This window comes from Ovis aries, chromosome 1 (genome assembly GCF_016772045.2).
Source record: "Ovis aries strain OAR_USU_Benz2616 breed Rambouillet chromosome 1, ARS-UI_Ramb_v3.0, whole genome shotgun sequence".
Taxonomy (NCBI): domain Eukaryota; kingdom Metazoa; phylum Chordata; class Mammalia; order Artiodactyla; family Bovidae; genus Ovis; species Ovis aries.
The window spans coordinates 206,130,449-206,151,128 of NC_056054.1; the positions used below are offsets into that span (position 1 = coordinate 206,130,449).

The 20,680-nt window shown below is 41.8% G+C and overlaps 1 long non-coding RNA gene across 1 annotated transcript in view; it reads right to left on the bottom strand.

Annotated features, from left to right (window-relative positions):
* The window catches only part of LOC105603076 (uncharacterized), a 44,440-nt gene extending 37,831 nt beyond the window's left edge, over positions 1-6,609 (bottom strand). The window contains exon 1 of the long non-coding RNA XR_001022037.3: positions 6,301-6,609. This is a non-coding gene — a long non-coding RNA (uncharacterized LOC105603076). The remainder of the gene's footprint in view (positions 1-6,300) is intronic.
* Positions 6,610-20,680: the final 14,071 nt, after the last annotated feature.

A 20,680-nucleotide genomic window follows, 5' to 3' on the forward strand; every position in this document is an offset into this window, starting at 1 on the left:
CCTTTTCCCACCTCTAAATCATTGCTTCTGAGTCTAAATATGTATCTCCCTGATTGACCATACTATCTCATGCAATTAATCATACCAAAGGAACAGGGTTTCCTTAGAATCCTAATTTTCCAGTGACTAGGATTGTTGCCCCCATTTTGGGAAAAAGACGATTGTCTCAAATTCTCCAAATGTGATTATTTCAGTTGACTGTGACCACAACTTTTATGTGAAAAACAAATCTAAGTCCTCCTTAAAGTTTCTCTAGACCATATTAAATGACTCATAAATGACACCAAAGTGTGGGCTGGGCTCCTCACAGCCTTCACCGGCAGCCCACCAAGCGGAGAGAACATCTTTCCCTTAGCCTGGTCCCTTCCAAGCTATAGCAGTGGTGTTTAATTTCCTTCCGTTTGGAGATCTCATGGTGCACACTGCTCCTGTGTTACCTGCAAAATCCCCTTTCCAGAAGTACAGTCAGGCATAATACAAATTCCCCAAGAGTGACAACTCAACAACCTCACAAGGCAGAGGTGTCTGACACCCCAAAAAGCAAGTTGGGGGAAGAAAGATCTGCTTAATTAAGGTATGTGTGAGGGACAGGAGTACTAGCAAAGGAAAAGGAATTAAGACTTTCACCTGTTTCCATGAAAATACAATGAAAGCAAACCATTGGAAAGAACAAACACCGTACAATCACCATCAGCTCTAAACAAAACTGTTATCCACTTTTGCTCCAAGATTTGCAGCCCTGGGAAGCACTGTAAATGAAAGTGCACACCCATACTGGATGGACTGGCATCTTTAAGGCCTCCCCTCTACATCTGGAGTACTCTCCCCAAAGCTCTTCTCCTCTCAAAAGAAATGTCTGAAGAGTCTGCCTTCCCAGGGGCCCACTTCTCCTCAAGCCCTAGCGCCCCTGCTTCCAGACCTGGCTTAGGCTCAGATGAAGTTGGGCTTCCAAATCCATCCCCACGGAATTCTCAGATCGCTAGCCTGATAATCTTTAAAGGCTCCTTCGGAGCTGGGGCTCTGACTTTTATCTCCCTTTCCACACTTCTTTCCTTTTTGCAGGCTCTCCTTACTCCTTTTGCCTCCCGCCCCACCCCCCTCCTTAATTTGAAGATCATTGACACGATAGGCTGTAATGAGTCCTTCAGAAACTGTTATGATCTACGGTGACAATCTCTGCACCTAATTCACAGATTATTGACAAGCACTGTGGGCTCAGTGGTGTCAAGTTGTACTTGTAGTTTCAACACCCTTCAGCAACCCACATAGCAGCTGGGCCCTGGATTAGGACCCACAGTCTGGCAGCACTTATCTGCCCACTGAGTGGTGGAGGTGAGTATCTGTCTATACCTCAGCTCCTGTCCAAGCTGGGCTGTTCTTTCTCCCTGGTTCCCTGTCTGTCTCAGGGTTGGATCAAGTGAACTTAAAGATCTTCAAAGTTTAAAGACAAAATAAAAGAGCAAACAATAATAAACGAAGGTTCATCCTTATAATCTTGGTTTTAATAATCATTTTCTACACTCCCAAATAGCTACCAAACTCCGAGCCTCATATAATGGCTTTCAGAAAGAGGGTTTGTATTCACCAGGAAAGGTGTGAGGGATGGAGGGGAGAGGGGTCTGAGGATTTGGCACCCAGTGGGCCCAAAGCTAGGCCAGCCCATCTTCCTGGATCGCCCTCAGAAACGGACAAGATTGACTACTTACAAAGCAGGGGGCTCAGCCAACAGATGCAGGCTCTGGCCTGGACACTGGGACAAGAGACCAAAAATGCCCGCCCCGCCCCTAAAGGGCACTTTGCTCCTGCAGAGAAAACGCAGCGGGTTGCCAGCGTTGCGGCTTTGCCTGCTACTAAGGAGTCAGTCACTGCCTTCTCCCCAGGCCCCAAAGATGCGAGGCTGCTTTCCTGCTTGCCAGCGTGGGGCGTGAGATTCCTGCAGGGGCTGAGGCTGCCTGAAACCACAGCAATGACACTGTGCTGGGAGAGCTGGGTGGTATTTCCAGGCCTAGGCCACCCACTTGTTCAGTTCTTTTTCCTAAACTTGGGGCTGTGCTTTCTCCCTGGGTCCTGGGAATTTGGGGGCTCACTGCTTGCTCTCTTGCAGCCAGGTGCAGCTCCTTCCCTAGACTTCTCCCAGTAGGCTGGGACCCCTGCGGGGCAGAAGTGGTGGTGGTGGGCCCCCCCCCAGCGGGCATTTGTGTGTGTGTGTGTGTGTGTGTGTGTGTGTGTGTGTGAGAGAGAGAGAGAGAGAGAGAGAGAGAGAGAGAGATCTTGGCCTCTGCTTTTGCAAATTCTACATCACTTATGAACAGCAAGCATATATCTAGCCCCTTTAGCTGGTCACCTCCAAGATTCTGGTCACCTCCAAGATACTGCTGGTTTTGGCCTCCCTACTCCTTAGGCAGCCTTGGACTGCGGCTGTCAGAGCACAGTTTGTCACCTCAACGAGGTTGGCATGAAAGTTTGCCCAGACTTAATATTTCTGTAATGGGGACTAGACTTTCAGTGAAGCAAAGTGTGGGGCGGGGGAAAGTGGGGAGGGAAAAGGCTGCTTGCCTGTCATTTCCATAGAATTCCAGGTAAAAACTGAATAAAAGCCTTGAATCTCTTTCTGCCACTGTTTCTGAACTCACGTATTGAGAAACATAAACCAAGATTTGATTCTGGAATCAGGGAGAGAAAGGATCTCTCATCTCGCCCAACAGCAATTTCCCTGAAAACACAATCTCAGATCTGCTGACTGTGGGAGGTGAGAACAAAGGTAAGATCAACGTTAAAAACAACTTGTGTAGCCACAGTATTAAATATTTTTAAAAGTAATTCTATTATGAAAATTAAGCTAGTTTCCTTCAATAGGCAAACTTACAGCAAGCAAGCAAGCGTTAAACTTCTTAAGGTTTTTATCTAAAAGTTAGAATTGTAAGTACAATCCTCAAGAACCATATCACCAAACACCTTGCTGAGATCATGTGTGTTCATTTAGCACACACATCGTTTCAGTTTGATCTAACACCTAAACAAACCCATGTTTCCCCACTGTTTTAAATTCAGAGGATGTGTCATTTTTATAGTTATCTTTCTGAAAGATTTCAAAGTGTACCTTTGCCCTCACTCCCAAACCAAAGAAAAAGTCAAAGCTCTTTCTTATGTAGACAGGTAGTTTTTGAAAGGGTAAAAAAATACTCCTCTTCCCCTAGGATGATTTGGATTCCTAGTCAATGAAAATGCTGAATTTCAAAAGAAAATACTCTTTACCGCCGGCACAGCTTTCCTGGAATCCTACAGGTCGGGGTGGGGGTGGGGGGTGGTGAAGAGAGAGGGAGAGGTATCAGGCACCTGTTTCTTAGAGAATACCTGGAATTTAAGTGCGAGCCGGAAAAGGAAAAGTTTGATCAAGATTGGTCTGGGGGAATGGAAACATTCAAAGAAGAGATTGGCCTTTTGATTACACTCTGAAAATAAATTTTTAAAGGGGCAAGTTATTTCGTTTAGTCAGAGACTCTGTTACTACATGTGAAGAACCTCTTAGGGCAACAAGATGCTGTTGGCAACGTCAGTACAGCACGCAACAGCATCTTCTTTTTTTTTTTTTAATGTGTACAGAACGGGAGAGGTAACTTTTGGTTGGTTCTCCACTGCTACAGAGGAAAATCCTCTTTGTCTCTCTTTAAAATCATGCTTCTGTACCTGTTTTACTCTCGCTGAATCTTTAAAGAGAGTTCCAAACCCAGACAGGGGATAGGATGTGGCTGCCGGGATGTGAGGAGGGAGAATAGATTCGTCTTCATTTTTTATTGAATTAAAATTGTGCTATCTCCTTTTAGCTTTTTTTTTGAATTAAACTTATATTATCTTTCAAAGATACAAGAACTTGTTTCCTGGTCCCATCTCCTTTTTGGACGGTAATAAAGCATGTTATCTTTAACCCCAGGGCAAGGTTCTAGCGATTTCCAGGAGTGGCACTGCGCAGCTCCGACTGTGTCCAACAGGGGGCGCTGGGCTCGAACCTGCGCGGCGGCTCAGCGGCCGCTTCATATCAGAGCCGGGTTCTAGCCCCTGAAGGCGAGAGCCGCTCACGGGGTCGAGTACAGAGCTTTAGTCTTCGTGGATAAAAAGAGATTAAAGGCTAAATTCTTTTTTGGGGTGTGAGTGTGTGTGTGCGCGCGCGCGTGTGTGTATGTGTGTGTGTGTGTGTGTGGCGGGGGTTTATCAATTTTAACCAACTACGAAAATGTAGAGCTTTTTATCCTTTGATGTTCTATATAAAGAGACTCCTATCGGTGGGGGAATTACATGGTTTCTGAGCCAACACTGCAGCTACAGTGTGAGGGAAATTATTTAATTAAAAATATATTTTTCCATCTGTTCACATGATCTTTTTAGAAGTACTTAAAAAGCTGACACTGATCCCTTTGGCCTGTTCACCCTGCCCCAAGTTTCAAATACTCTAGCTATTTCGAAGGCCCTTCTATTAATTTGAAGGGGAAAAAAGAGACCCAAATATTTAAATCCCCCAAAACAGTTACTCCTCTGCATCCTTTTTTACCCATTTTCTTTCTTTAAATAGGGACTTTTATGTGATTGACATATTTCACGTTGCCTATTCTGCAAAGCCAGATATAAATGACAAGAAGCGATTCTAAAAATTTTTTTTTGATGTTGGACTACATAACGCCCAAGTGTAAAATGAAATCTAAATAAAATTGTAATCCACCCACCCCCACCCTAACTTAAAAAAAAAAAAAACCTTCACCTGTATTTAAATAGCGTGTCTTTAATTACAGCAGTTGGGGATGCATGAGGCTGAAATGAAATTAGCAGTCATTACCAGTCCTTTAACTCTGTGGTGCTTTTGATCAGCACTAAATTAGCTTTCCAGTCCTAACAAAGACTCTACAGCAAGCAGTGGGCTGTAAATAAGACAGCGCGACCTGCCCTCAACACCTTTTCTCTTGTCAATCATAGTTCTATCATTCAGCCCAAGATTAACCTTTATCTACCAAATTTAGAAGAAAAAAAAAAGGTAAAAAAGGAACGAAAGAAAGAAGAAAAAGAAAAAGGAGGCGGGAAGGAAAGCCCCTTTACCACCGCATGTCGAAATAACAGAGGTTCCTAAGAGAGACCCCTTAAAATTTATTATAATGAACCTGTGTCAGAATCTGCAATTTCCAAATCTTCCCTCCTCACCCCAGCCTGCTGCATTTCTCAACTGTGGTAAGAGAGTCAGAATGTTGTTCAGGTGGGAAAGAAATCTTTTCCCCCGAATTACTAATTGGGCATGGGCCACCCTCCATAAGTCAGTTTGCCATTAGCCTCTCCTTTTCTATTACTCTTAACAAAATTTTGGAAGAGGACAAATGTTTGAGGAGAATATATTGATAATTTTAAGGCACGTACATAAGTTTCCTGGATGAAAACAATTAATTTACACAAATAGTTACAGTTTCTAAGTCTGCGGGGGAGGGGGGGGGGGAGCCCACCAACAGTAACGACAAAAACCCAGCTGCTTTTCTGTGTAGAATTGAGAAAGTAAACGTTGGTTTAAATTGCCATTAGAGGGCACCAGAGAGCAGGCCCTATCTCCCCTTCGCACAACTTCCCACAGAAGCCCTCCTAGCTTTCAGCTTCGCCATGCTCTGTAATTCCTTCTCTCAGGTAATATTTCCGGCTTATCCTGCCCTCTTGCTTTTCTAGCCTCCTCAGTGTCAATCTCTCACAAAGAACAAGGTGTCGCCATGTCCCTTTCCTTCTCTTTTCACACCCTTCCCCTCAGCCACCACCAAAATAGTAAGATGCCAGATAAAACAGTAGCAGCCCCTTAATGATACATACCTTTTGACTCAAATCACTCTTTCTACTCTGTGTAATCTAGGTATGGAGAAGGTTCTTTGTAGAGATGAAATGTTAGAATTTAATATTTTTGAAATGGAAGCCTGAATTTTTCATTTCTGCATTTCCCTCTGGGGGCTCACAGATTTCTTCACTTTCATAGAAAAGGAAACACACACACCAGGCAAGGCAACTGATTATGTTCAATGCTAAAACTGCTCAGAAGAGAATAAAATAATGTAATTTCATTTCCGCATTTGTTAAAGAAATCAAAATTAGTGTTTAATTCCAAAAGTTAACGCTTTCAGACTTAAATCTGTGTGAAATGACTGCCACACAGAGTGTATTTCCAGATCTCTTAAAGGTCAAAAGAAAAAAAAAATAGAATGAGAGGAAGAGTGAGTTGGGGGGGGGTGGGCGGAGAGGAGTGAGCTAGCAGTGAATGTCAAAGTTGGGTTGCAAGCTACTTACATGTCCATGCCAGATCAGGGTGTTGTCTTGTAGCAGTTTGATTGGCAGGTAAAAAAGCAAAAGAACGTGAGGGTTCCCTGAGCCTCTTGTCAGCCCAAGCTTGATCACTTCTCACCGGACAGAACGAGTTGAAGGAGCTTGCAATTCTCCTCTCGTCCTCCATCCAAGGCACCATGAATCCATTTCGGCTTTTCTTCCCCCCAGTCTCTCCATCAGCCTCCTGCCTTCACCCGCTTTGCCTTACACCAGCCTCCAAGACCTAGCCTAGCTTTGCCACTGCAATCCCCTGCAACAAGAAAAATCGTTTATGGCTTAAAACCCCAAATGGCTGATTTTTTAAAAGAGAGAGAGAGAGAGGGAGAGGGAGAGAGAGTGGAGAGAGAGGGTGAGGGGGAGAGAGAGGGGGAGCGAGAAGAATGCACCCAGAGAACAACAAAAAAGTCAGTTATCCTAACACTGCTCTATCCCCCCACCGTACAGAAGAAGAATAAAAAAAAAAGCTTTATGTTTTTTCAGTGGGTATTCAAAGATAATTTGATGCCATTGTTTCTGCTACAGATGGTTCTTTTAAATACAATAACACGGCTCTTTGTGCAGGCTACCCACAATAAAAATCGAAAGCGTTCCCCTGAATAACCATTTTGTTCTCTCTTGTATGGGGCCAACAAAAGATGCCGTGAGGTAATGGGTTCTGTTTATTGAAGCCATAGAATAGGGGTTTGATAAAGATTTTTTTAAAGCAGAAGACCTTGCAAGGTCGGGCTGATCTCTTCATATTTTTTATTAAAATATTTGTCCAATAGATTATTCCTTGGTGCAGCTGCAGGTTTCCTCCTCGATTCTTAATCAGCCCAAACATCTGTCTCTTTGAGGAAGCTTTAAAAAAAATCTGCAATTGTATCAATGGTGCAGTAACCTTATCAAATTCTGAGTTTTTAGGCTCAGTGCAGGCAAAGGCAATGGAGTTTCAATTCTCTTTCGTTCTGATGGGGTGAGGTGGAGGGTTGGAGGAAGAGGAAACACACCAGCCCCAGACAGAGTAACTGCGGGGGGTGGGGGGGGGAAACAGGCTTTCCTCCCTGCGAACCCCCACCCTCTGTTGGCCATGCATAACTGCACAAGCCAGTCACACAGATCACTGAGGACTTGAGATGTGTCTGCTGATCTCTGCAAGCTCCACCCGTGCGTGCATGTTGGACAGGGGTTAGGCATGTTTTCCTACTATGCTTCCCTTCTTCTCTAGGTAGATCTCCAATCACAGAAAACCTAGGATGGGATCCCAGGGGGAGGACTAGAACAAATTAGAGGGTAGTCTTTAGCACCCAAAGGGTCCTACTCTAGGCTCTCTTTCATTTACTATTAGTTAGCTTTGACTCATGGATTGCTATCCTGCAAGGGGACTGTTGGCTACAGCCCTCCTGCTACAGTGCCCCATGCCCTCAGGGTTCTTATAACCACCCTGCTTCCACAGAGAACATCTGCTTTCCCTCACAGGGGGAGCCCTGACACCTAGACTCTGCTGAGGTCTGTATCAACTTTGAGCCCTGAACCCTAAGGCAATGAGGGGGCTGCAGAAGTGTAGAAGATGGCTAGATTCCTCTACCTTTCTATAGGAATTAATGCCAGGGCTCTCTGGGCCTCCAGTAGTCCAAAGTGACAGTAGCCACTTTCATGACTTCTGTTCTGTGTATTGTCACTTGTGGCAAGACAATAGTCTGGGGAAATGGCTTTAGTTTTAAAAACAAGTTTTCATTGGGTTCTCTTGCCCCCTGCTTCATTCAGTCCTCCCTTTCTTCCTACAAACCATTCAAAATAAAAGATGAATACTCAAATGAATCTCTCTTGACAGAACTGATCTTAGCTTCTACTTTCCCTTTTGGAAACTGTAATGTTATTTGTTTACAAATGGTCTGAAATAATCTAATAAGGAATTCTTGGGGACTATTACTTAGACACTAATTAAAGCCTTTCCTGCAAAACTTGAAAAACACAAACAATAAAACAGAAAATTTAACAGTATTCCACATGGCTGTTTCTCAAAAATTCATTTTATGTCTCAGGATGAACACCTTGATATCAGTTTGAAAGGAATGAAAGTCAAGGCAATACTAAAAAAGTTATGGTACATCTCTGCATGCTCTGGATCAAGAAAAATATGCCTGTATAAGTGCATTTTGGTGAAGCAAGCAAGTGGAGAGTGTAAATCAAGAGCAACCTTTAAGAGAATAGGCTGAGGAGTGTTACTTTCCTCACCAAGGGAAAGGTGTGTGTAGGGGGCATTATGCAAAACTGAGTCAGTAGTAGAAACACCTCCTCCAACTAAGGTGGAGTGGGAGAGGGCAAATGTAAAATGTTTATTCCAGGGTTTCATGACTTTGCACTACAAAAGTCATCCACTGAAATAAGGGAATGGCCTCTTCCTGCGTCCCTTGCCATATTTTTTTGAATGTCAAAATTTATAAAGGAGCTCCCAACCTGCTGAAAGCTATTTTCCTTTTCATAATGAACTGAAAGATGAATCTGAACTGCTTGTCCTTTTTCCACCAAGGGAGGGGTTTGGGACTGAATGTGTCTGTAAGCTAGGAAGGCATCAGTGAGTACCCTGAGGTGTCTAAAGGTGAGTAAACCTTACACATTTTATCAACTGAATCTATTCAATCCCAGTCAAAAGGAAGTTTAAAGTCTCTCAGGTGGCCTCACTCTCTCTCTGGTTAAGGACAGGAGGACAGTTTTGTAGGTAAGCCTCCAAAATTTGTCTAAAAAGCTGTAATGCAATCCATTCTATCTGACATGCGGGGAGACTTCAGACTGACTAAAATGTGGAGTGGGTGACGATGAAGGGAAAGTGACTGACTGCCTTAGTAGGTGAGGGAATCAAGAACCAGTTGCCTTCAATTGGAAAACTGCTTAAAAAAAAAAAAGCAAAATAACCTTTCTGTATCCACAAACTAATTTGACTGGTCAGCTCCCCTCGTTGGAGCAAGCACACACCACAAAAAAACGACTCTAAGTTACAGGACCGGCTTTCTGATGGGGGTGGGGGTGGGGTGGGGAATACGTGTGCACTATTTAGGGGCGTTTATAGGTGCCTCTGAATTGGAAACTTAACTATTCAAAAGTGCTTTGGGGCCAAATGAACTCTCCAACTCTACAAGCAGAAAGCCCTACTGGAGAGATGTGGAGGGGGGATATTCCACCCCCATCACCAGACCAGGCTGCATTCAGTAAGAACGACTCAGATTGAGGGAGTGAGGGAGGGAAGGAAAGAAGAAAAGGAAGGGAAGGAAGAAAGGAGGAAAGAGAAGAGATTTGAAAAAAGAGAGGATTTAATTGGACTTAGTGGCAGAGGGGATTAGCAAGAGGGGCACTCGGGACCTGGTTTTAAATTGGCGAGTGCTTTTTAGAAGGAAACACTGTACGCATGATCAGGGTCTGGGTGTTCCAGCGAACCGATGACCATACAAATCACGAGTTTCACAGGGATGGCACAGTGTCATGCTTTAGCCATCAGCTATCGTGAAAATTAGCCTCCCTCTCGTAGGCAATCCATCATTCACTAACTGGCCGCTCCACCACTCCACAAGGAAAGAAGTCGGACTCGGACGGCCTCCGGCGCGGGCTGGGTCTGGGAACCCTCTGCGGGCGCGGGCGCGCGGGCGGGCGAACGAGTGCCGGCCAAGCGGGGCTCGGATGGGAGCGGCCCGCGCCAGATCGGAGGGCGATTGCCTCCCCAGCCTGCGGAGGGTACGGCCGCGAGTGCCTCCAAATCACTAGGGCACTCTGAACGTGTTGCTCCCGTCCACTCGCCAACATGATTCAGTTATTCACTTAGATAAACCACCACCACCACACCAACCTGCCACTTGATGCGCACTTAAAAGGAGAGGGGAGCGCGGCCAGGCAGACCCTCCGCCGGACACGACTCGGGGAGAAACGTGTTTTAAAATCCAAGATCTTGAGCTTCTAACCCGGGAGCGCGCGCGAGTGTGTGAAGAGGCTGGGAACCTCGGTTTTCAGAGACTCTAGAATAAACTCGCCCCCCTCTCCTCCCGAGGACAGCCGGGATTGTGGGTGAACGACTCTCATCGGGTCGCGTCGGCCTTCTAAGTTGGCGGGGCCCTGCGGGACCGGTCTGCCTGACCCAACCGCGCTCGCATTGGAGAGCCGAGGCTCGATCGGCCTGCCGGGCTGCATAACCCCCGCCCCGCAGCCGCGGCGTCCCTCGCGCGCCGCCGCGTTTCCCGCGCTCTGCCCGTACTTCCCGGCGCGGCCTACAAGGCCCCGCGCGGCCCCGCCTCCGGGTCCCGCTCGGTCTTCGGCTGCGAGAGGGAAGGCGGAGGTTATCCGCCGAGGGACAAGCGGCGCGGACCGAGTAAGTGGAAGCTTGAGTCCTGGGTCGCCTGCAGGCCTGCTTTCCAGGCCACCCTTTCCCACACTTGGCGCCCCGAGGCGCGGGCGGGCGTGCCTGCCTCCCGGACTCTAGACTCAAGCGTGTTGGGACTCGCTCGAATACTCGAGCGCACTGTATGGCGGGTTTGGTTCAGTTCCCACTACACCGCGTGTGGAGGCCGAGCCCGGCACAGCCCAGGAAGAGTGGAGAGCGGGGTGACCTCCCCGGGGCTAGACTGTGGGCATCTCGACGGCTCGAGGGATTCAGGGACGCTTAGTCGGGAGCGGAGGGCAGACCCTCCCAGGGGAGGCAGCTCGCCGGTCCGCCGCCACGACCTGGGAGGCCCAGGTGAGAAGCAGAGGCTGCAGGCTCCAGGCGGCCTCCTTCTTCACTGGTCACATGCCAGGAGTGGTCTTCCTCCCCACTTGTGTTCAAACTTCTGGAACTCTCTGAGGATCCCTCTTTGTTTTACGTTAAGAAGGGACTAAGAAAGATGTGTTTTTGTAATTAAGAGGCACTTTGGAGGTAGTTGAGTAAGGCCTGTGAGTAGCATTCATCAATGGCCTCCTTAAACTTTCTTGAGATACATGAAATGAAATTATTCATGTAATCGTATGTTTTGTGCTTATGTGTTAGCATTTAAAAGTGTTGAACATTTAAGATATGTCACACATCTGTGCTTGAAAAAAATGTGTTTATCAGTTTTAGAGTTTGAGTAAATGGAAATGTCTCTGGTGTTTCAACCTCTGAGGGTAGTGGAATATTTGTTTGTGTCCCTTTGGCATAGTCATACTACTACTATGCTCCCAAGATAAAGTAACTTGCGTTTTAGTTCAAATATTATCACCATCTACTGGACTTCAAGAATGACATAAACTGAGGATATTCTCCACACATATACCTTATTCAGTAATGTAACTACCAGTACGCAGTTGGATTTGATAGGCTTGTAACTGAACTGAAATGGTAGAGTGCGGCTCCATACACCCTTGAAGACCCAGTGCAAAAGCTGTATGTACATAAATGTTTGAAAAGGTACCTCAGAATGTGGTGATTATTCTTAGCTTCTCTATTTCAGAGGCCCAAGGGTGGGCAGTTGGTACGGGTAGATTACTGATACATTCTTCTTTATATATATATATTTTAATGGGTTCCTTTACAGTGGTGTGTTTCTGATATACAGTAAATTAATTCCATTATATATTAATATACTTTTTCATATTCCTTTCCATTATAGTTTATTATATGATAATTGAACATAGTTCTGTGTGCTCTACAGTAGGTCCTTGTTTATTTTATATATAGTAGTGCATAGCTGCTAAACCCAAACTCCTAATTTATCCCGCATCCCTTTCCCTTTGGTAACCATAAGTTTGTTTTCCATCTGTGAGTTTGTTTCTGTTTTATAAATAAGTTCATTTGCTGATACATTCTTAAAGAGAGTAAAATTGTGAATTTTAGGAGAAAAGGACCATCCCATTTGAAGTTTTGCCTGTGGAAAATAGTTAATGATTCAAGGAAACTGATTCTAGGGAGAATTCCTACTTATATCTTCCCTTCCAATCCATTTTTCTAACATTCTTTCTTCACTGTTGAAAAAAGAGCAACATTCTATTTGCTTGAGGGTAATAAGAGGAAAGGACCTAACCTTTAATGGACATCTATTATGTACCAGAAACTTTCTCATATTTAATTTTCATAATCTTATAAAATTGGATTATCCTCTTTAAAAAAGTAAGGGAAAGATCCAGCTGGTTTAAATATCTGTGGTCACACAGGTGGCAATAGTTAATCTAGGTTTGAAATCTAGCTCTATAATTCTAAAATCCAGCTCGGTGTTTAGAATCTGGTTAACTGAGTCTAAAGAGACTCAAGCAAGCACCGTTGGTTACTGATTATTATTGCAGGTTCAGGTGGAAACTGTTTGTGAACAGTGTGTCATTTATCTTTTTTTTTTGTTTTTCTCTCCTTTTTCTAGAAGGCAAAGTCTTAGTTCTGGCTCTCCTTAGGATCTTTTGGCTATGAAGAGACTGATTTGAAGCAGGGATATAAAATTCTGTGTGTTTTTCCTGTGCCATACCAAAGTTGAACCTAGAGTTTAAACTCAAGTCTTCTGCATTTGGGTCTCAATTGGCATCAGGTGTAAGTCTACCCATAGGCTGGCTTGGTCAAGGTATGATTTCATGAGGATAGACTCAGGTCAAACTAAGTATCACTTTTAAAACTCCAGCCTCAGAAATGAAAAGGGTGGGAGGGAAATATAGTAATAACAGAACACATGACTGCTAATTAACCTTATTAACAACTGCAAGCCAGTGAACATTTATATTTTTATTTTCTCAAAGGCAATTTTTTTTTTTTGCCTTCTATTAACTACCTTTCCCCCCCGATAATCACCTATATCAAAACCACCCTTTAAAAGGTCAGTAGAAATTATTTTAAGACATTCAAATATAAAAAAGTATTGTTATTTTAATAGGCACTGTGGATAGTTTAATTTGTATCTTGTATTAAATTAAACATATGGTGAACAGGGTATAATAGATTTTCTATAATTTAGCTGCCAATGTGGCAACAGCAGCCAGTTACTCTCACCAGCAGACTTGTCAGTGGTTTGTTTACTAGCTTATTTGAATTAAAATAAAGCTTCGCTTCTGCTGACTGCACATCATTATCTATGAGACCATAATCCTGCTAGCAAATCCTATATCTTCCAGAACTGGCTCTTTTGTTTGGGATTACTGAGAGCTTAGCCTATAACAAAGAGGAATAAGGCATCCCTCTCATCCTCATAATTAAGTGTGGGGACTAATTTAGAAACAAACCCAGAAAGATGTACTATTTGGAGTTATATTTCGATACAGAATGGGAGAGAAACAGGATAGGCCAAACACCTGATTGTTAACAGAATGTTTAAACTATTAAGCAAGTGTACTACAGGAATCCAGCTTGTTAAAATTAAGAGCAACAGCAAATAAGGCATTGATGGCCTTTGCACGGGGCAGTAATTCTGTATGAAGGATCTGAAGGTATGTTTGGGAAGAGGAAGTATTAGGGTGTCAGGCAGGGGAAGATGTGCTGTATGCTTTGTGAATGCCATTTATTTTATTCTTTCATTATCCTAACAGGCTGTGCAATTAATAGTTATTGTTATGAGCAGAGTTATTAAAATACTGAAATAAAAAATAACAAAACACTTTCATTCACTAGAAAAAATAAAACTGTCTTTGGAAATAGTTAACGTTTTACTTTCATGGTGCATAAAATTTAGCAAAAAGAAAAGAATAGGTGATTTCCTGGCTCTTTCTCTCCACTCAGCTCAAAACAGAGCTTCATGAATTCTGGTAGCCCAATAAAATCTATGTTTAAGGAAAGAACTTAACAACTAGGATGTATATAAAAACAGCTTTTACAATCCACAGTCCATATATAAACGGATGCCTGTTTGTTAAAGAAGAGGGAAGACACAAAGGTTGATTTGTCAATGTCTTTAAAACTAATTGTCACAGATGGGAATTCTGAGGACCTGTGTGAAACCAAACCAGACCCTGGTGAATTATAAAGTAGGTCCTTAGACTTTAAAAACATTTAGGCAAAGTGACAGTTCAGAACATCTGTTAGCCTTCTGTCTGAGTATAAACTAGATGTCATGGAGTGCACAGCTGTAGGCATTTTAGGCTTTTTTGCCAACATCTGTCACAGCAGTACAATAATATAGGTAATTATCAACACCTTATATAAACTGTTTGCCATTTTAATTTTTAGAAAGAGTAAAATTAGTGTTACAGTCCTTGGCAAAAATAATTGAGATGAATATAGTCATTTTTATCAGATGAATAAGTGATCTGATCATTCTTTGAAAAACACACATTTTAAATATTTTCTGTAGCCAATATTGGTATTATGCCATTTTGAAAAGAAAAATTCTAAGTGCTTTTTTTTTAAAAAAAGAAAAGTATAAGTTAAATACGAGGGAGGGCAGAAGGAGGCCAGTAATTGCTATTCAGAGCAACCAAAGGTGTTACATGTCTTGTGATAAAAAGATAGATTTTAATACCACATAATTGTGATATTGATTCCATAGTCATAAAGATTAATAATTTGTTTTATAATGTCAGTATAGCAAAATCTGTATTGATAAATTATAAAAATTGCCTTCCTCCACTCTTCTTGCTCTAGAACTTCTTCTCTGTCCTAGAATTTTGCAGAGAAATGGCATATAAAATTAAAATTCACATCTTGCCATCTTGGTAACTAAAGTTAATTTGGAAGGGTTGGCACATCATATAAATTCAAGGACTATTCATTCTTTTAATGCCACCTGGGTGTGGATCATCTACAGTGCTCATCCTAAGATACTGGGAATTATTGTCTCATATCTGATTCCCTTGACCTGCGCAGTGGTTGTGTTCAGTCTAAAGAACTCGAAGCAGCAAGACTGTATTCCGAGTCACCTGTTCTGGGGAAGATGCCAGTCAATAATGTCTTGTTGAAAGACCGGGCCCAGCTAGAGAAAATGAAGGAATTGAGCTGCAGTTGGATTTCATCATCTAAACATGCAGTGTAATCTTCACCAATTCATTACACACTCCTTTTGTTTCCACTACAAAAGGGATGTTGCCTCTGTCAGAGGCTGTAATTCCAGTATGTTCAAGCAAAGACAAGGGAGAAATTGAAAAAGTGCTATCAATTCTACCCACAGCCAGGAAGAACTGTAGGGTCAGAAGGTCATTATCACGGTCCTATGTACAGTTCACACTAGACCATGGATAGCTAAAGTTTCCACATGGCAATAAAAAGGTTTAATAAAGGAGACACAGAGAAAATATTGAAAAGGAACAGGAGTAGAAAATCATATTCTTAAATACGTTTGATTTAGCACATGAATCAAATGAAGTGAATCTCTATTTGGACAGTAGTTGTGGATGCTTAAAATTATGCTTACTTAGTCTTGTGGAGGAGGGAAATTTTATTCATGAAAGGCTGCCTTGGCAAAAATGAGTCACAAATGTCAGCGTTTATAATCTAAAGGTCTGAAAAGGGTCAAATGAGAAAAGGGAAAATAAATATAGATATAAAAGGCAGACAAGTTGGCCCAAAAGGAAGGATTAAAAATAAAAGACCATGAAAAGAAAAATGTGATACTGATGAAGAATAAGGCTTATGGAGTTTCTGGGAAGAGTGAAAGAGGATATTGATTACCAAATAGAGTATTAGGGACCAAATGAAAATTTAGGGCCTTGTGAGTGTCAGCACTTCCTAAAGAGAGTTATCAGCTGTAAGAACTTAGTCTTGGAGAGAGAAACATTTAGAAACAATTGGTTAGTAGTATTGTTTTGAGGTCTCTAAAGGTGAGTTCACTTGACCCTTCTTAATGCCGTATTTCTTTATCATTGAGGAAAAGTCAATATAGTTTGATGCCTGGAATGAGAGAAAGAGAGAAAGTAACCCATATCCCAAACAACTTGGAAAATACTTTATTTTTAATGATGAATTCCACTCCTTAAGGATATTACTTTTTTTCCCATCATGTTTTGAACATTTGGGACAGAATAGTAGAACAAGGATATCTGCAACATCCGATATCAGAATGAGCTTCAAAATGATTGGATTAAAAGAGTCTTCACTACAGTGGTGGTTTAAGTGAAATACACATGATTTCAGAGTTTATATTGTGAATATAAACGTATATTTGTGTTTAAACATCCCTCCTTAATTACTTGGTGCTCCTTGAATGATAGGAATAATACATTTTCAGGGTCCATTTTATATGTTGAAAATTATTTGCTCAAAGTCACAGCTAACTCTGATCAACCCTCTGAAATAGAGACTAGGCTGTCAGCATGCTCTCATCTTCCCTCTTTTGTTGCTGTCGCTTCCTCTGTTTGAGCCCACTGCCCTCATCTTCCTTCATTAAGTATCTTAATCCTGGCTGATCTTTCCTAGGTAATATCCCAGCTTTACCCTACCATTCCGCTTTTCAAAATCTGAAACAAATGGCCAATAGATTCAACCTAATATACTAATGACTGGTAATAATATTGTGTTCTTTCTTCAAAGTTGCTGGTTACTGAAGGAGAAGGTGGGCAGAGATCTTAGAGTCATTTTTGTATCTCTGTTATCACTCATTGATGTCTTTCCCGTAATAAATATACATTAAATCCTAAATGAATATTTGTTGCTTTATGTTTTTCTCCCCACATCTAGTTGTATATAATTGAGACTAATCTTATGTTTTTTATTTTTAAATTTTATGTATTTATTTTTTAGGCTCCAACAGTTAGGTGCAGCAATCAAGCAGAACTGGTCTTCAAAAGTGATATTAATTTTTCCTTACTGATATTTATTAAAAACACATTAAAAGGAAAGTTTAAAAGGAAACTGTCCTCTATAATACAACCAACCTAACAATGTAAATAACTTAAAATTTCTGTATTCCTTTCTGATCTTTGGCCCATAGATAATTAAAAATTACGTTTGTAGTACACATAGTTTTTTATTTTTATGTTTGCTTTATTTTTTGTTTTTTTGAAATTGAATCTGTCATTTAGGGAAGGGACAATGACTTCCCTAAATATTAAAATCTCTAATGATAAAATTTTATACCTTCACAAAAAAAGGAATGTATTTTTGGATTGGGGAGACTTTCAGAGCTCAGTAAGGGCAGTGTATCTGAAAGCAGCTAATCTTTTATGGTGTAAATCATAGGATCTTATGTTTTAGAAGAAGAAATTAGAAACATACGATTTTAGGGACATGAAGTAAGTTTTAGAGAAAGAGAAGATCCAAAATGAGATTTAATAGTAGGTATCAACTTCTGAACGTTGATAACTGAAGGTATTTACCTGTCCTTCCCAGAGTCTATCTGGAAAAAAAACCTGAGCTTGCTGAGTTTTTCTATTCTTATTCCAAAAGCAGAGTTTGGTCAAAAGGGTTTGGATTGGTAGGCCATATTCACCAGTGTAAAGAGAAATTAGTTCTTTAATTATCAATCTGATCAGTCACAATCACTTTTGTAGAAAGTGTTTTCTGGCCAGAAAGAAACAGTGCAATGTTTTGTTAAGCAAGGCATCATATTGAACACTTTAATGTGTTATGTCATTAGCGTATATATGTATATGTGTGTGTGTGTATTTTACCACTATTAGTCAAAAAGATTTAGAACTGCTGCAGTGTGGAGTTTAGCCTTGAATGTCCATTACCAGCAAATGGAATGATTAGGAGAATATTAGAAAGTAGTACATTAGAAAGATACACTTTAATGCAGTCCATTTCTTTCCTTTCCACCTACTTTGTTATGACCTTACTATTTGTTGTGATGTTTACATATTCATTGCAAGTAGTGATCCCCTTTCTTACACGTGCGTGTGCGTGTGTGTGTGTGTGTGCGTGCTGCTCCTTGACTCCCAGTTGCAGAGAATGATTCATCGTGCTATGCAGTTTAATCCACTATTTCTTATTTAAGTAGGATGGCAGCTAGAGTATTTTCCTTCCTAATATAAAACTAAAATCTTACAACGTATAATATTATCAGTCTAAACATAGGAGATTGCTTCCTTTCTAAAGTAAGTTAGAGTTCATAAGATCATAGAACAAAGCCCTCTGGAATTCTCCCCTTTATAACTCAGCTTGTCCTGAAGGGGCCAGAAAATCAGGCCACAGCCCAGACAGAGGAAATTGTGCTACATGGAAAATGCAGAGCTGATTCTCATCTCACACCTGCAGAATCTGCTGTCAGCTGTTCAATTCTAAGTTCTGTGGCTTTTCTCCATTCCTGCCTGTTTGGCTGGCTAATTTGTTAACTCCTTGTTATCTGCTGCAAAGACTGCATAGGGAAATATTTATGGGATCAAGAAAACCACAAGAATGAAAGGGTGATTGAACCAGCTGACTGAATTTTGTGTTTACTTCACTAAGCCATTGCTGACAGTGGTCTTGACAGCTGCACACAGTCCATAGTGGCATCTCAAAATTTGGCCTTGACTCCCTAGCCTAGCTTCCATTCATTCCACCTTCAGCAGCCATCTAGCTATTCCGTATACCATCCTCATTTTATGTTGCAGGCAAAAAGCCAACAAAAATATAGTCACATTTAAAAGCCTTTTAAGCAGTGAGCACCTCCCTCCTTTCCCAATTGTTCCCTGCTTTTTCACATTCCTAGTTAATAGGTTTTTAAAGCAGTTTCCCCAACTCTTTTCCTGCCACATACTGTCTTGCCTGGCATCTATGCAGCAAAAGGCTGTTCTTCAAGAGGCTTTTAAATCCATTCTACCTCTTTGTGCCTTTCAACTGCTAACTCTTCAGGTATGGGCTGTGTTTCTTGCTTAGCATATTTGCATTTTCTAAGCCATTCATAGCAGCTACAGCAAAAGTGAGGATAAAAATATAAATAATAAATACAGTCATTTTAAGTGAAGTTTAGGGCCATGTATGCCATTTTCTATTTGCTCAAGGTGTCTCAGTTACCTAGCAAGAGGAACATCTTCAGGAAGCATACAATTTTGAGTTGAAATATAAATAGATTTCTTTTCTCCCTCCCTCCAATCCTTACTTTCTCCTTTTTATTTTTTTTTTCTTTTTTTGAGAATTAAAGTCGCTGGGTCAGGATAGTTCCCTGGAGGAGGAAATGGCAACCTACTCCAGTATTCTTGCCTGGAAAATCCCATGGACAGGGGAGCCTGGAGGGCTGTAGTCCATGGGGTTGCAAAGAGTTGCACACAGCTTGAGGGCACGCACAGTAATTCTTGGGGCTTTAGGTTGTTGGATCACCAGTAAACCACAAATTAGACTGTTTAGAAATATCCCCCTTGTTTTTATCAGTAGAAGGAGAATAAGAAAAAGTATGCAAATGATGAGCATTAAAAACTTGAATATTGTGAGCTGGAAAGGGTCTAAAGGTCTGTATTTACATTTTTAATTTAATAAGTATTTATTGCCTGTTATGTGCCAGGAATTGTGCTTGGGCCCTAGATATAAAGATGAATAGGAAATAGTCTTTGTCCTAGAAGCAGCTCACAGTTTAGAGAGGAAAAAGCCCAGTAAATAAGCAGTTAATTAAATACATATTTTGAGAAATAATGCTTTGTGACTTTGCTTGAAATTAAAATGATTTGTTTAGTTCAGAGATAAGAAATCTCAGGCAGGTAAGCATTCTGTTAAAATATGAAGTAAACAGGCCTTTTTCCTCCTGACTACAGAAAATAATTATGACTAGCCCCCCCTCCCTGTTTTTTTAATAGTAAAAGTACAATTATTAAACAAATTTTTCTTGGCATCTAGTGGATTTACAGGGATTCCCAGATGGCTCAGTGGTAGAGAATCCGCCTGCCAGTGCAGGAGACATGGGAGAGAGGGGTTTGATTCCTGGGTTTGGAAGATTCCCTGGAGGAGGATTGTTTGTATTCTTCCTGGGAAAATCCCATAAACAGAGGAGCCTGGCGGGCTACTGTCCATGGGGTCACAAAAGAGTTGGACATGATTGAGCATGCACGCAAGGTTGATTTTTTTTTTAAGCGTTTTGTTAGTTTTAGGTGTACAGCAAAGTGAATCAGTTATACATATATCCCCTCTTTTTAAGGTTCTTTTCTCATATAGACCATTACAGAGTAGAATTACCTGTGGTGTAAGTAGATCCTTACTAGTTTAGCCATCACTTTTAAATACTTGCAATTGTATGTTGTTTTTAGGCCCTACAATGCTATATGCTGCTGCTGCTAAGTCACTTCAGTCGTGTCCAACTCTGTGCGACCCCAGAGATGGCAGCCCACTAGGCTTCCCTGTCCCTAGGATTCTCCAGGCAAGAACACTGGAGTGGGTTGCCATTTCCTTCCCCAGTGCATTGAAGTGAAAAGTGAAAGTGAAGTCGCTCAGTCATGTCTGACTCTTAACAACCCCACGGACTGCAGCCCAACAGGCTCCGCCGTCCATGGGATTTTCCAGGCAAGAGTACTGGAATCAGTTGCCATTGCCTTCTCCTACAATGCTATATGC